Raw genomic sequence first — 16083 nt, forward strand, 5'->3', positions numbered from 1 at the left:
GGTACTTGATGGTTATCCTATTTATAGCTCAAGAATTTGTACACATCCTCCACTCTCCATCCTTCTTTGGTGCAAGTACTGCAGGTACTGCACATGGACTCAGGCTCTCTCGAATCAAGCCCTTCCTCAACAGCTCCTGAACCTGTCTATTTAGCTCCTCTGTTTCAGTAGGAGTCATCCTGTGAGCAGCCTTGTTAGGCAAACTAGCTCCTGGAATCAGATCTATTTGATGACTAATTTGCCTTACTGGTGGCAATCCATCTGGAACATTATCAGAGATAATATCTCCAAATTCTCCTAGTAAATCTGAAACTTCAAATGGTATTTCACTACTACCTTCTTTATCTTTTCTAGGAATCAAAGCATAGCACATGCGCTGATGTTTCATGCCATCTAAAAACTTCCTTCCATCAACAAGACAAATCCTAGCACTGCTACATACCTTTTCACCTTCCTTTTTCATGGGCTTCAATTTGTGGCAAACTCCATCCTTTGTCAGAGAGTATGTGTTTGCATGTCCATCATGTATTGCATGTCTATCAAACTGCCATGGTCTACCCAACAATAGATGGCAAACATCCATTGAAATAACATCACAAAGAACTTCATCATGGTAACTCCCAATTTTGAATTTTACTAAACATTGTTCACTTACCAGGACCTTATGATCATCTTTTACCCAAGAAATCCGATAGGGCTGGGGATGTTTCTCCCTCTTGACATTCAGCTTAGAGACCATCTCTTCGGATGCCAAGTTATCAGTGCTACCACCATCAATGATCACATCACAACATTTATCCTCACACTTGCATCTGGTACGGAACAAGCTCCTCCGTTGTCCTGGTTCATTTTCACCACTTAGTAGGACTCTTTCATTTACCAAGGTCTCTCCTCTTTCTGCATCCTCTGAAGGTGATGATTGTGCATCCTCATCCACATGAGCAACCCTAGCTTTGCCCTCAGCTCTCCTATCTGTCCTTCCTTGTCGTTGAGGGCATTCAAAGGCACGATGACCTTCTTCATTGCAATGGAAATAGGTACCACGAAAGCCTCCTCTTCCTTGCCCGCGTCCTCTACCTCTTCCTCTTTGATTTCCAAAATCTTGATCACGGGAGCGGTTGAAATCCTCATTCCTCTGGTTCCTGCTAGTACCCTCATCTTCATTTTTCTTTTGAGTTTCACTGCGGCCTCCAGATGATCTACCGCTTCCCCTTCCTCCTTGACTGCGCCCTCTTTGTCTTCCTTCAAACCTTTTACTTAGCTTCTCTTCAACTCGTAGGGAAAACTGGTATGCTTCTTCAACGCTGGTCATTCTTACCAAACTTAGTTCCTCCTGGATGCTAGGTCGTAACCCACTGATATAACGAGCAACCTTCTCCTTATTTGCTTCTACATGCCTCGCTCTAATCAGGAGTCGGTAAAACTCCTCTGTATATTCTTGGACTGATCTTCCTGCTTGCTTTAACCCATGCATCTTCTTAAATAGATCAAGCTCGTAGTCCACAGGAATGAACTGCTTCTTCAATTTGTCCACCATGCGATCCCATCTTGTGATCTTCTCCTTTCCTCTTCTAAGTCTTTCCAGTTGAATCTCTTGCCACCAGATTTTGGCATGGCCTTTTAGTTTGGCCTTTGCAAACTTAACCCTATCTGGGTCCCTTATATCCTCATACTCAAAGTATTCGTCCAGTTCATTGATCCAATCGATCAACTCATCTGGTTTCAAATTTCCCGAAAATATACCCACTTCAATTGTAGGTCTTTTCCCAAACCTAGAAATGGCCCTAAAAAGCCTTTCCTCTACAGGATTCAAAACTTCCCCGTCAACTTCCATTACTTCCTCTTCATTGTCATCCTCACTATTGTCATCTGCGGCAATATTTGCTCCTCTACGAAGCTCCTCTTGCAATGCTTGTACCTGTCTCTGGAGGGCTCTAACCTCCTCAGGATCAATAGCTCTGGCCCTTCCACCACGCTCTCTTTGTGGAGGCATCTTCTAACTCGAACCCACAACCACACAGTCCTGGTGCAAACTGCCTCACAGTCGGCGCTCTGTCTACACACTCAGGAAAACCTGCTCTGATACCACTTGATGGGGACACAACCCAACAACCAGAATAGACACAATAGAAAGGGAAAATTATATTAACTGAGAAAATAAGCTGGTACAAACAGTGCAGAGAAAATAAACTCAAAACATGCCCTGCGGGCTTACAATAGCATAAATCTGGAGAATATTTCTCCTTTTAGCACCTCCTCTCAAGCTCCAATCCGAACTGCCTTTTACAATGCCAGAAATCTCCTTAAATAGACCCTGGAGGGTTAAGGACTAGGAGTACATTCTAGAAAGTGCTAGTAGGCATCCACCGACAAAATAGAAGGTTCTGGAAGCTGCGTTAGAAGTCGGTGCAATTCTAGAAGAATCCAGAAACGGTAGCCGAACTTTCGGGAGGCATAACTTTTGAACCGTAACTCCAATTGATGAACTGTTTACATTTTCGGAAAGCTCTCGAAGCGCTCTATAGCCCTATGGACAATCTTTGCTTGTCCCCTATTTTTTGACCCTTTTCGAGGTCATTTAATGCCCCAAACCTGACTTTGAAGCATTCTTAGGGGGTCTCCAAAACCCAAAAAATTGCAATAACTTTCAAACCGTGGGGCCTTTTGACCTGATTCTTTTTCTGAAATGCTCTAAATCTCAATTACATTCATCTGGCCAAGTCACACCTTCTAGGTCACCAAAATGATGGTCAAATTACATGCTCCTATTTTTTCAGGATTTTCAAATGCACTGATAGTTGAACTATGAGAGTTGGAACCTTTATTTGAGCCAAATGGGTATCCAAAAATGTAAAGACATAAAATAGAAACTAAGTCTAAGTACATTTTTTTGGGTGACACAGGATTGCCCTTATACCTCTGGATGCTCCTGCATCAAAGTTACACTTAAGGGAGGGTGTTAGAGTAAATAATTAATTATTTACTAATTATTTATTCTATTTACTTAAGCTTACTTAGGTTAATGAATTTATTTAATATTTAGTAGTTAATAGTTTTAGTGATGAGTTGTTGACAACGTGGGAGTTTGTTCCCTTCTAGCATGTTCCACCTTTTGTGGAAGTGTGATTGATTGTCAACCTTATCTTCTACCACTTTCTAGCTTGTTCTACAAGCTTCCATGAGGCCTTTATATTTGGGCTCTCTCTTTGTATTTTCTCAATCATTCTAATTGTAAATACAATTTCATTGTTTTGTAATATGTTCTCTCTCATGTCTGTTTATGGTTTGTCCAAGCTCTACCTCTTCCTTCTTGGTTTCCCTTTGATAGGTTATTTGCATGCAGGTGATCTTGGTGAGCTGTGGAGTTGGATTTCATCAACTCCTATAGATAGATCTAGCATCTTCCCTGAATTATGCTAAATTTGATTATGTGAAGGAGTACACTATTGTAAAGAAAATGTGGAATAAATTGGTACAAATCCATGGAGGATACAAAAATGTGTTCAGGACTAAAGCATAAAGTTTATGAGGCAAGTTTGATGACATGAGAATGAAAAAAGGAGAAATTTTTTCTCATTATTGTGGTTGAATCAAGGAGGTATTAAGGTATTAAGGACTTTACTTCCTATCTATGCAATTAGAGTATCTACAATTCAAGAACTAGGATGTACACCTGGTAATGATCTAAACTTGGATAGTCTAATTGATAGAATCACTGCATTTGAATTGTCAAATTTTGACAATTATACACCTTCTAGTATTTAATGTGCTTTCAAGTCTCAATGAAACCTTGATGGATATAAGAGAAAGAAAAAGAGTAAGCATGTGGATAGTGATAGTGAATTAGATGATGACCTTGTTGGAAATATGGCTAGGTAGGATGATTTAGGGTTGCCATTTATGGAAACATATATCTTAAGATGAGATGGCAGATTATACAGTTGAAGATTCTATAGTTAGAGACATAAAATTGTCTAAGTGTTAGATAGTTTCACTAGTAGTGTAAAGATATTTTTTGGTACTGAAAAGGCTACGGAGATATTTTCACAATCAAAGTTAAGGAGAGGTAGAATAGAGTGTCATGTTGATGTACCTAACTATGCAAATGAGTATAGACAATATGGACAAAGTTATAGGTCAAACACTAGTAAAGGCAATATATATAGGAGAATAGAGTACAAAAAAATAGAGAAAATGAGTGTTAATGAATTATTTTGACTATAAAATAATTACTTAAATTATGTAGGGATGACATCCTAGATGTTTACCTTAAGTTAGCATAACATGTGAATGCATCAAGTCAACTACATAAGAGTTTTTGTGAAAGAAAAGGGTATAAGTAAAGAAACTTTACATGTGAAATAAAAGGATATGTTAGATGTGATGTAATGTGAATGTAAAATATATGATGAGTATACAAACTATGTATATGGCATGTGAACTTACATGAGAGATCTATGATGCAACTTCTGGTGACAAATTAGAGCTATGTGAAGTACATCAGTTAGCAATAAAGAGGTTTTTTTATCTATCTCATTTTGTATGAATGCACTATCTTGTATAATTGCATGTTGGGATAGTGGACTCTTCTTGCATATAGTTGTAATTGTATTGCCAATTTCTAATAGGGTTGAGGCTTTTAATAGGGCCTAGTCCTCTAACAAGGACTGAGATACTATATGTAATTCATAGACTCCTAATAGGTTCAATCTCGTTAACAAGATAATTTTTTTTAGTGGATCATTCTATGGGTGCCATCCCCACCATGGTTTCCCTAGCTAACAAAATATGGTGTTATGTGTTCTCTTTGTGTATGGTTTCATTTACTGCTCATCATTATTGGTTTACTTTCATATGCATGTTGCAAGGTAATTAATAATATCCAGTTGTGGACAAAAGATTGTAGAATACTAATTCACCCCCCCTCCCCACCCCCCTCTATATTATTTATTTCTAACAATTGGTATATTAGATTCTAGTTACTTAGAAAAGGCTTAACAATTTGAATAAGATCCCTATGGATATGGAATAGTTAAAGAGGAATCTTGAAGAAGCCCTAGAGAAAATTGATCTTCTTATAGAAGAAAGAGACAACCTAAAAGAAAGGTATGAAGATGCAAAATATTACATTGGTAAATTGAAAGATATGATTAATTACCTAAAATATAGAAAATAATCAAAGGAGACAACTAATGACAATGATGAAGTAGTAACCCTTAAGAAATAAAATAAGATCTTGAAACTGCAGTTGAAAATTTTTGAACTTAAGTTAAGTTTGAAGAAGGATGATAGTAAACTTGAACCAAATTTGAAATCTAAGAATGCATACCTAACATCCCATCTAATCTAAGTAACATCTAAATTAGATTCTATCAAATTAGAGCATGTAGAATTAGAGAAGTACAATACCATTTTGAAAGGAGAGTTAACTCATGCTAAGCAACAGTTAGACAAGTTTTATTCTAGTAGTGAGAAAATTGATGAAAACTTATTTTTCCGAAGATCTTCTTATGATAAGACAAGTCTTGGATATCTTATTGGAGATAAATTTGAAATGAGGAAGGAATTAGATCCAATTGTTGAAACCTGTAAACCAAAAGAAATTGATCAAAATAGGATTGAACAAGCACATCTACAGAAATATCTAATGAAGTTGAGCAAGTTAATCAACCTGAGAAATGTGATGAACCTAAACAAACAAAGCAAGTTGAACCACCTGAGGAGGTTAGGTATGAATTTAGAGGTAGATTTTTTATATGCAATGAATCTGGTCATATGAAGAGAGATTGCATGGGTAAGTCTTTTAACCTATCACTAATTTCTATTTTTATAATTGTCATGGTTTTGGACATAAAATAGTAATTGTAAGAAACCTGAGTTTGATAGCAATAATGAAAATAGTAGAATGTTTAGGGATACTAACCCTATAGGTAATGAAAGAAGGAGATTACAAAGAAGATCTAATGATGAAGAAATACCTAATGGAGTAACGAATAAGATTTTATGTTACAAATGTAACAACCTTCAACACATTGCAAGGAATTGTAGAGCACCAGATAATCAAAATGTAACCAATCAAAGAAGGAATGTACGTATATGTCAATTATGCAATAACTTCGGACACATAGTGAGATTTTGTAGAATAGATAGAATAAATTTCAACAAGAATCCTAACTACAAAAGGAACAAAAACAAAAATGATAATGGTAGCACTAATAATCAAAAGGAAGCACTTAAAGAGCATGTTGAAGAATTCAAGGAATTATTTGTGAGAGAAAACAATCCAGAAAGTTCACAAACAATTTTAGAAGAAAAAATTTTTGATGCACATGAAGAAAGAATGAAATCAACCATAGTGTGTAATTCAAATTATTTGAATTAAGCACCTTTTATCAAAGACAAAGCATTAGAAAGATGAAATAGAAGTTAGAAGTCAAGTTGAGAGTTACAAAGTTAACATGAGGTAGTAAAAATTATAAGGAATCTCTGGTTAAGAATGCAAATCATTTGGTGATCAAATGAAATAGAATGAAGACAAACGAGTTTACTAGTTAAAAGAGTATCAATTTTACGAATTTTGGTAGATGTGCATTTAATGCAAAGTTCAATTTAAAAGATTTGAAGAATTTGAACAAGATTTTGAGTATCATTCAATCGTGTGAAGAGTTAAGGAGCAATTTTGAACAATTTGATAGCAAGTAAAGGTGAATGGTGCAAGAGCACCTAGGTAAGACTACTTAGTAACCTAGGGTTCCTAGTTGAGTTTTGACTTGTAGTAGCCTTAGCCAAGCCACTAGTGTAATAAAGAGCTAGTGAGTCCTAGAGTTTGGTTTATTCTTAGGAGGCTTAATTAGGTCCTTGGATGTCCCCAATATTGCTTGTTTGTCCAAATTTTCTAGGTAGTGAGCAATTATTGTCAAATTTGTCAAGTATAACATTTGTGTATTTAGAGGACTAGATTGGACAAGGAAAGGGTAAAATGGTAGTTTCATATGCTAAGTGAAATATTAAAGAATTTATTAGAGTTTTAGAAGGCTCTAACCAAGCCTGGTCCAATTAGACAAAATGTTGTCAAGTAGCATGATAATTTTGCAAAATTGCAAAGTTGACATGACAACTTTTATTGCAAAAAGTGCAATTTTGAGCAAAAGTTTGTAGAACCACCTTAAAGAGGTTGGAGAAAGTAAAATGGACCTATAAAATCCATCATTGGCCTATAACAAGGGTTAGATGGTATGGTGAAAGAATTTTTTTTAATGAGCAAGCAATTTTATTGAGTTATTTTACCACATTTTTAGGTTCTTTTGCTTCAAGAGGGTACTTGATGGATTGAATGCCACAATGTAGCTCATTTTTAACTTGGTAGATGTAAATACTAGGTTCTGTGTGTAATTAGTTAGTAATTCCAATTTCATATCCTTGCATTTTGAAAATCTTTTATTTTCTTCACTATAACTAGTTTGAACCAAGTAGATTGTAAAAATGGGGTCATAACTCACCTTTCCACCATGGCATTAGTACGATAGCTTGGAATGTGTGAGATGACTCCTTTTACTATAGTAATAAAAGATCTTGGGCCCTATAAATCTTGTTTGACCTTTTATACTGATGCCCTAGGCAAGCCAAGTGAGCATGGTTAAGGATCACAATGATGGAAACAACATTTAATGGAGTTGAATGCATTGGTCGCATCAATCCAAGGGGATAAAGAGAAGGTTATAAAGGTAGAGAATCCATATACCCAAGGAGAAGTACTATTGACATTTTTTATAGGGATTTGAGCAAACTCTTGTGATTGATGTTAGCATTTTGGTGAAACCCTTAAGTTTAGGCTTAAAATTAGCATCTCATTGTATGGATAGGCTGGGAAAGTGAGACTAGGTGAATCTCAAAAGTCTTCCAAAATGGTATCAGGATATGAATTTTTTTGTCACCTTCTTAAGCATTGACATGGTGGAAGTACATGCGGGATGAAAGTGTTAGTATGGGAAAAAACCTATAGCTAATTGGAGTGTCATGGTGACTAAAGGGAAGGAGAATTATCTACCATAAGAATATGAGATATAATTGCATAGAAAGAGGAAAGGTCTAAAAAAAAGACTTGTATGTGGCCTCTTATATGTAGTAATTTCAAAAACTATGCCTAAGGTCTGAGATTCAAGAAGAGGAACCTATTAAGGTAGAAAGATACTTGGGTGGACTAAAGTAGAGCATCCAAGAAAAGCTAAGTCTATGGACCCCTATCACTATTTAGAAGTATCATCAATTGGCTGTTAAAGTGGAAGAAAAGAATAGGAAGAAAGGAGACTCAAGTTTCAAAGGTAGAGGAAAAGGAAGAGACCAAAGAGGGCATAGAGGTGGATACTAAGGCAAAGGAAATGATTAAAGAAACCAAGGTGAGTCTAAGCTTGTTGAGAATGGTAGTGAATTTACTTCAAGGGGAGGTTATACAAGAGGAAGAGGAACTCAAGGAGGCTTCAATAGAGGGAGAGGTGCAAGTAGAAAAAACTCATATTTTGCAAGTATGAAGTGTTATACTTGTGGTCAGTCTGGCCACTCTACCTATAGTGTCCTGACAAGCCTACTTCTTCAAGTGGTGATAAGAGGGATGCATATGCTCATGAGGATACAATGAGTTCTAAGGCATATAAGGGAGATAATATTGAGTTAGAGAGAGGAGAAAACTTGATGTTAAAAAGCGTGGTTATCAGACAACTAGCCAAGGATGAAGTCAAGCATAGAGGAGCCTTGGTTAGAATTAGGTGTAAGATTTTGGGCAAGGTGTACAAAGTTATTATGGATTTAGGACCCACATACAACATCATATTAGAGGAAGTACTAGATAAGCTCAAATTGGTAAAGTTACCTCATGTTAACCCATACAAGGTGACATGATTGAATATGGGGCAGAGTGTATTGGTGAATGAGCAAACTTCGGTTGAGTTTTCAATTGCAGGCTACAAGGACAAATTGCTTTGTGACATATTACCCATGGATGCATGAAATCTACTATTGGGAAGATCTCGATAATATGATAGAGGTTTTGTCTATGATGGGAAGGATAATTCCATTTCTTACAAGAAAGATGGAAGAACTTTCAAGATTTAGTCCTTATTGGAGGAGGATAAATCACAATCCAAAGCTCCTATTTTGTTGTTGAGTAGTGTAAAAGAGTTCATTAATTCCCTCAAGCATGAAGGTAGTGAAGGGTATTATATTCTTCTTAAGCCTAAGGAAGAAGAAAATACTAAACAAGAGCCCTTACCAACTGAGATCTAAGAGATGCTTGTGAAATATAGGATATTGTCAATGATAGAACTCTTGCAACTTCACATCCTAGGAGAGTGATAAGTCATCAAATTGACTTTGTACATGGTGCTTCATTACCAAATAAAGTGGCCTATAAGCTTACTCCAAATAAAAATAGAGAGGTAGCTAAGCAAGTACAAGAACTTCTAGATCAAGGTCTGATAAAGAAGGGCATTAGCCCTTGCATAGTACCAATAGTTTTGGCATCCAATTAAGTAGGAAAATGGAGGCTCTGTATAGATTTGAGGGCCATAAAAAGTATCACTAAAAGGTGTAAGTTTCCCATACATAGAATTCTAGACTTGACGGATTTTCTTAGAGGAGCTCAATATTTCACAAAGTTGGACCTCAAAAGTGGTTACCATCAGATAAGGATAAAGGAAGTTGATGAGTGGAAGACATCTTTTAAAACCACATATGGATTGTATGAGTGGGTTGTGATGCCATTTGAGCACTCAAATGCTCCTAGAACTTTCATGAGACTCCTGAATGAAGTGTTAAAAGATTACATTGGAAGGTTTGTAGTGATATATCTTGATGATATACTCATCTTTAGTAAGACAAGAGAAGAACATCATGAGCATGTAGAGATGGTGTTAAGGAAGTTACATGAAGAGCGTATATGAGAAATGTTAGTATGCTAATAGAAACCAAATTTAAATAAAGCTTCTACAAACTAAACAAAATTCATAAACTTCAAGATAGACTAAGATGAGCTCTCAATTGAGAATATGAGCCATTAATGGACTCTCTCAATAAGAAGCTCTCTTTTTGAGTAGCTTTGTCTAAATAGATAGGATGTATGCTCAAGCTTTATGCTTCAAAAAGGGCTTCAAATGAAGTTGGAATTTGGGTGTGAGTGTATGGTTTTGATGTAAAATGGCTTCTAAAAATGGCATTATGAATTTACTTCATAGATTGTGTTGTTTTGCAAAGGGGAAGGATCCAATTTATAGGCAAGAGGCTTGAGGGATTGAGGGCTAAGATGCAAGGATGGGAAAAAGCTCATGGAGGGCTCAGATTGCATGAGAGGAGAGCACATGGATTGTGCTTCCTTACAGCCAATCAAGGAGTGACACATGTCACATGGTGAGAAGATGGAGGAAAGGGGAAGGATGAGTCAACAAAGGAGGCTCAAGGGATAAAATCTTCATAAAGACCCTCATAATGGCTTGTAAGAGCAATAAAAGGGCTTGGAAGAGTCATTTATGGCCTAGTGGACTTCATAAAGTTTTATGGTTGAGATATTTTGAGGGAGATGAGAGCAATTTCGACTTGGGCTTGATTAGGAGGGTTTTAAGCTTGCTTAGGCTTGTGCAAATGATTAGAGGATGGATTAGGATGGTTTAGGATTAGCTTAGGGATAGGCAAGTGGATGGCATTTAATGAGGGTGGGTGAAGGAGGAGATATTTGTTAACTTTGGCTTGGGTTAGTAAGTCTTAACCCATTTTTAGGGAATGTGACAAGGTTAGGAGGAGATTAGGATTAGGTTTAAAGACATCTTCTAGAAGAGTCTAGACTTTGGATGAGGATAAAGACTTTCTAGAATAGTCTAGAATTTTCTAGGATGAGGATGAAAACTTTCTAGAAGAGTCTAGAACTTCTTAGAATGAGGATAAATTAGATTTTTAGAAAATAAATAAAGTTTTATTTATTTCAAGGGTTTGAGTTGAGGAGATATTTATTAAAACTTTTTTAATAAACATGGGGATTAATATTTAATCTTAATTAAATATTTTGAGTTGGGATTAGGGGTAGGAAATGATGGGATTAGCCTTTAATCAAAATTAAAGAAGGGTTAGAAGATTTTGGAAGAGGTTAGTGGTCTTAAGGAAATTGGCTAAGTTTTGGGCAAAAAATAATTTTATTTATTTATTTTGGGTTTTTTGGTCAATTTATTAATTAAATAATTAATAAATAAGGAAATCATGTTTAAATAAGATTTAAACATTTTTGGGAGGGATTCCTTAATTAAATATTTTTAATTAAGATAAAGGGATTTAATGGCATAAAATAAATTAATTAATTAATAAATGATGATGTCATCAGGAATTTTTCAGAAAATAAAAATACTTTATTTTCTAAAGGTTTTTAGGTGTCTACAAAGAGAAGTTGGCAACCAACTTGTAGAAATGTGAATTCATAAAACAAGAGCTTGTCTACCTAGGATTTGTAGTATCTAAAGGGTCTTTGAAGATATACCAAGACAAAGTTACATCTATGTTAAACTGGGTACCACCTACCATAGCAATAGAGGTAAGAATTTTCCATGGGTTAGCTTAATTTTATAGAAAATTCATTAGGAATTTTAGTGGTATTTGTGCACCATTGCTAGACACTATTAAGGGTTGAATGAAAACCAAGTTTAGGTGGACTTTTGAAGTAGTAAATACATTTGAAATTTGAAGGAACAAGTAGCCACACAACCTATCCTTAATCCCCTAGTTTTAACAAATTGTTTACCCTAGAATGTGATGCAAGTGGGATGGAAGTGGGGGGTGTGTTGAGTCAAGAAGGTAGGATAATATGATTCTTTAGTGAGAAACTAAATGAATCCAAGAAGAAGTATTCTTCTTATGACTTTGAATTATATGCTTTGGTTTAGTCTCTTAGAATGTGGAGACATTACCTCCTACCCAAGGAGTTTGTAGTGTCTACTGACAACCAAGCCCTTGGCTACATCAATACACAAGAAAAGTTAAGCAATGCACATTTGAAGTGGATGAAGTATCTTCAAGCATTCACATTCACCATTAAACACAAAAAGGGGGAGTTGAAAAAGGTTGCAGATGCACTAAATAGGAGGATGACGACCATTCAAGAAGCTCAACTACATAGCATTGACATAGAGAGTTTCAAGAACCTCTACAAAGATGATGAAGACTTTGTTGAAGCCTACAAGGTATGCTTTGAATTTTTGAATCACTTTCATAGCTCTTTAGTTGATTATACTTTGCAAAGTGGTTTCTTGTTCAAGGGGAATCATTTATATGTTCATAAGGGTTCCATGAGAGAGAACCTTATCCAAGACAAGCATAATGGAAACCTAAGTGGTCATTTTGGCATCAACAAGACCTTAGAATTGGTTCAAAGATTCTACTATTGGCCAAAATTTTCAAGGGATGTAACAAGATATGTGGAGCAATGTGTAGTGTGCATGAAAGAAAAAGGAGGAGCTAGTAATGCAAGTTTGTACCAAACTTTACTAGTCCCTAATAGGCCATGGGAGTGTATTACATAGACTTCATTGTGGGGTTACCTAAGACAAAATAGGGTTGTAATAACATCTATGTTGTGGTGGATAGATTTAGCAAGATGGGTCACTGCATACCTTGTAAGACTACCCATAATGTTAGCCATATAACACACCTATTTTTTAAGGAGCTTGTGAGGATTCATGGACTTCCCCTAAGCATTGTGTCAAATAGGGATGTCAATTTTATGAGGCATTTTTGGAAAATCTTGTGGAGTAGATTGGGAACTAACCTATCTTTTGGTTTAGCTTACCATCCTCAGACTAATGGCCAAAATGAGTGGTCAATAGAGTGTTAGGTAACTTTTTAAGGTGTTTGACTAAAGAATATGGTCATACATGGGTTTGTGATTATTCCTCAAGCAGAGTATGCATACAATGATAGTGTGAATAGAACAATAGGTAGGATCCCATTTGAGATTGTTTATGGGATGCATCCAAGGGGTGTGTGTGAACTTAGAGACCTTGGAGCTATGGAGTATAGGAGTGGTCAAGCTGAAGACTTCACTCAAACCATGAAAGAGGTCCAAGAATAGGTGAAGAAGACTATACAAGGGACTACACAAAAATTGAAGGATAAAGTAGATGAAAAGAGAAAGGATGTTCAGTTTGTAGTAGGTGACTATGTGATGGTGCATTTGAAAAAGTCTAGGTTGCAGAAAGGAGTACCTACCAAACTACAAATGAATAGAGTGAGATCCTGCAAGATCATAGCTAAATATGGGGCTAATGCATATAAGGTGGAACTACCTAGTGATCTAAACATCTCATTTGTTTTCAATGTGGTAGATTTGATCAAGTTTAAAGGACCTTTAAATGAATTATATTTGAACATACATGAGGTTGGAAAGGACTTGTCATCTAATGTCCTACCTCCCAAAATGCAGCTAGAGGCAAAGAATGTTTTGGATTCAAGGGTCAAGAAGACTACTAGACACAAGGTATACATGGAACACCTTATCAAGTCAAAAGCTAAACCAAACTCAGAGGTAACATGGGTTGTGGTTACAAATTTCAAGAAGTTGGGAGTTTTTTATGACATCTTTTCTATAGGAGTGACATGATTTACTCTTTGGGGAGCATGGTGCAGGAACGCCTAGGTAAGGCTACTTAGTAACCTAGGGTTCCTAGTTTAGTTTTGGCTTGTACTGCCCTTAGCCAAGACACAAGTGTAATAAAGGGCTTATGAGTCCTAGAGTCTGGTTTAGTCTTTAGGAGGCTTAAGTACATCCATGGAAGAACCCAATATTGCTTGTTTGTCCAAAGTTGCTAGGTAGTGAATAATTATTGTCAAACTTGTCAAGTAAAATGGTAGTTTCATGTCCTAAGTGACATATTTAAGCATTTAGTAAAGTTTTAGAAGGCTTTAACAAAGCCTGGTCCAATTAGACAAAAGTTGTCAAGTAGCATGACAATTTTGCAAAATCACAAAAGCTATCATGACAAATTTTATTGCAAAAAGTGCAATTTTGAGTAGAAGGTTGTATAACCACCTCAAATCAGGTTGAGAAAGTGAAATGGACCTATATAAGGCATCCCTTGACCTATAAAAAGGGTTAGATGCTAAGGTGAAAGAATTTTTTTAATGAGCAAGCAATTTTATTAAGTCATTTTACTAGTCAGGATCTTTTGCTTCAAGAGGGTACTTGATGGATTGAATGCCACACTGTGGCTTTTTTTTAAGTTGATATATGTAAATACAAAAAAAAATTGTGTGATTAGTTAGTACTTCCAATTTTAGGTCCTTGAATTTTGAAAATCCTTTGTTTTCTTCACTATTGTTGGTCTGAACCAAGCAGATTGTGAAAATGGGGTCATAACTCACCTTTTCACCATGGCATCTATACAATAGCTTGGAATGTGTGAGATGACTCCTTGTACTATAGAAATACAAGATCTTGGGCCCTAAAAATCTTGTTTTTCCTTTTTATAGTGATGCCCCAAGCAAGCTAAGTGAGCATGGTTAGGGATCATGATGATGGAAACAACATTTAATGGAGTTGAATGCATTGGTCACTTCAATCCAAGGGCATGAAGAGAAGGTTATGAAGGTGGAGAAGCCATACACCCAAGGAGAATCCCTATTGAAATGTTTTTATAGGGATTTGAGAAAACCCTTGTGAGTTTTGTTTGCATTTTGGTTTAATAGTTTAAGCTTAAAATTAGCATCCCAATGTATGGACATGTTGGGGAAGTGAGACCAGGTGAATCTCAAATGTCTTCCAAAAGTGTATCAATATATGAAATTTGTTTTTGCCTGCTTAATCCTTTTTCCAAGTTATGTGACAAAAGGTGAGTTTGGAGGCCTAATTCTTTGTAGCCCTATTAGGCCTAGTTAAAGGTAATTTCATGGAATTGATAGGGATGACTTTGAATTTTTGGTTAGTGAGTCTTGGCATGGATCTAATATGCTAGAGACAAACCCCTCTCTCCATTTTTAGGAAGTTTTGATCATATTTGGTCATTTGGTGTGGATTAACCAAGAAGGCATCCATGAAATAACCTAGTAGTTGAGTTTATTGCATTACTGGTGTGGGAAAGTTGAAGGGAAGAAGGAGTGGATTAGAATTCTCTAGAAGTAGGTTTGGTGTAAGAACCATAATAGGCTAGAGAATAGGCCTAGAAAAGGCCCTAGAAGAAGATAGGGTGAAGAGCAATATTTTCCCTTACATCAACGAATTTGAAGCATTCATAATGTGAAGTGGAAAAAGCCCTAGTTTCATGAAATTAAGGTATTTTATGAAGCTTTTGAAGTGTTTGAATTAGCTAAAATGGAGAATCCTACTATCAACAATGTTAGTGAGAGGTCAAGATATTTTTTTAAGAAACTTCCTTTCATATCTCAAGTAGATGATCCCTTAGGAGCATTTTTGCAAATTTTGGAGAATATTCTTCATGTAGAAGATGTCAAATCATACATTAACTAAAAATTTGAGAGCATTGGAGACAATGATATTTATAAGGACCTAGACCTAGTGTTCCAAGGATACTTTTCATTGAAATAAGAGTTTTCACCCCTAAAAGAACTGAACATAGTAAACCATATGTTCTATACAGACTTTGACAAACATAAATGGAGTAGAATCACTCTGAGCCACATTCATGAAGGAATTTTTTGGGTTGGTGATGTGCCTATCATGATTCACAATGATATGATACATATTTTAACTAGTTTATGCAATGAAGGAAGAAACCCAGTTAATGAAAAGAATATGGAGAAGATGGTGGAGACCAATCTGAAGACCATATTAGATGGTAGGAATATGAGGATTGACCTCATGAAGTAGATAGATGTGAAAGTGATTAGAAAGATCATTGGTTATAAAATGAATCATACTTTAAGATTGAACTCAGTACCTATTGGTTTCCTACATGCATAATACTTGATGACAATTGAGAAAGAAAAGGTCAATATGTGTGATATTTTGAGGCATTAGTTACTGGACAACATAGAGAAACTCAAGAAGACAAGACATGTGGTGTTCAAGTTTGAATCTCTACTAATACACCTATTCTTCCA

Source organism: Cupressus sempervirens, chromosome 3 (genome assembly GCF_028749045.1).
Source record: "Cupressus sempervirens isolate cs-2001-9-10 chromosome 3, ASM2874904v1, whole genome shotgun sequence".
Classification (NCBI taxonomy): domain Eukaryota; kingdom Viridiplantae; phylum Streptophyta; class Pinopsida; order Cupressales; family Cupressaceae; genus Cupressus; species Cupressus sempervirens.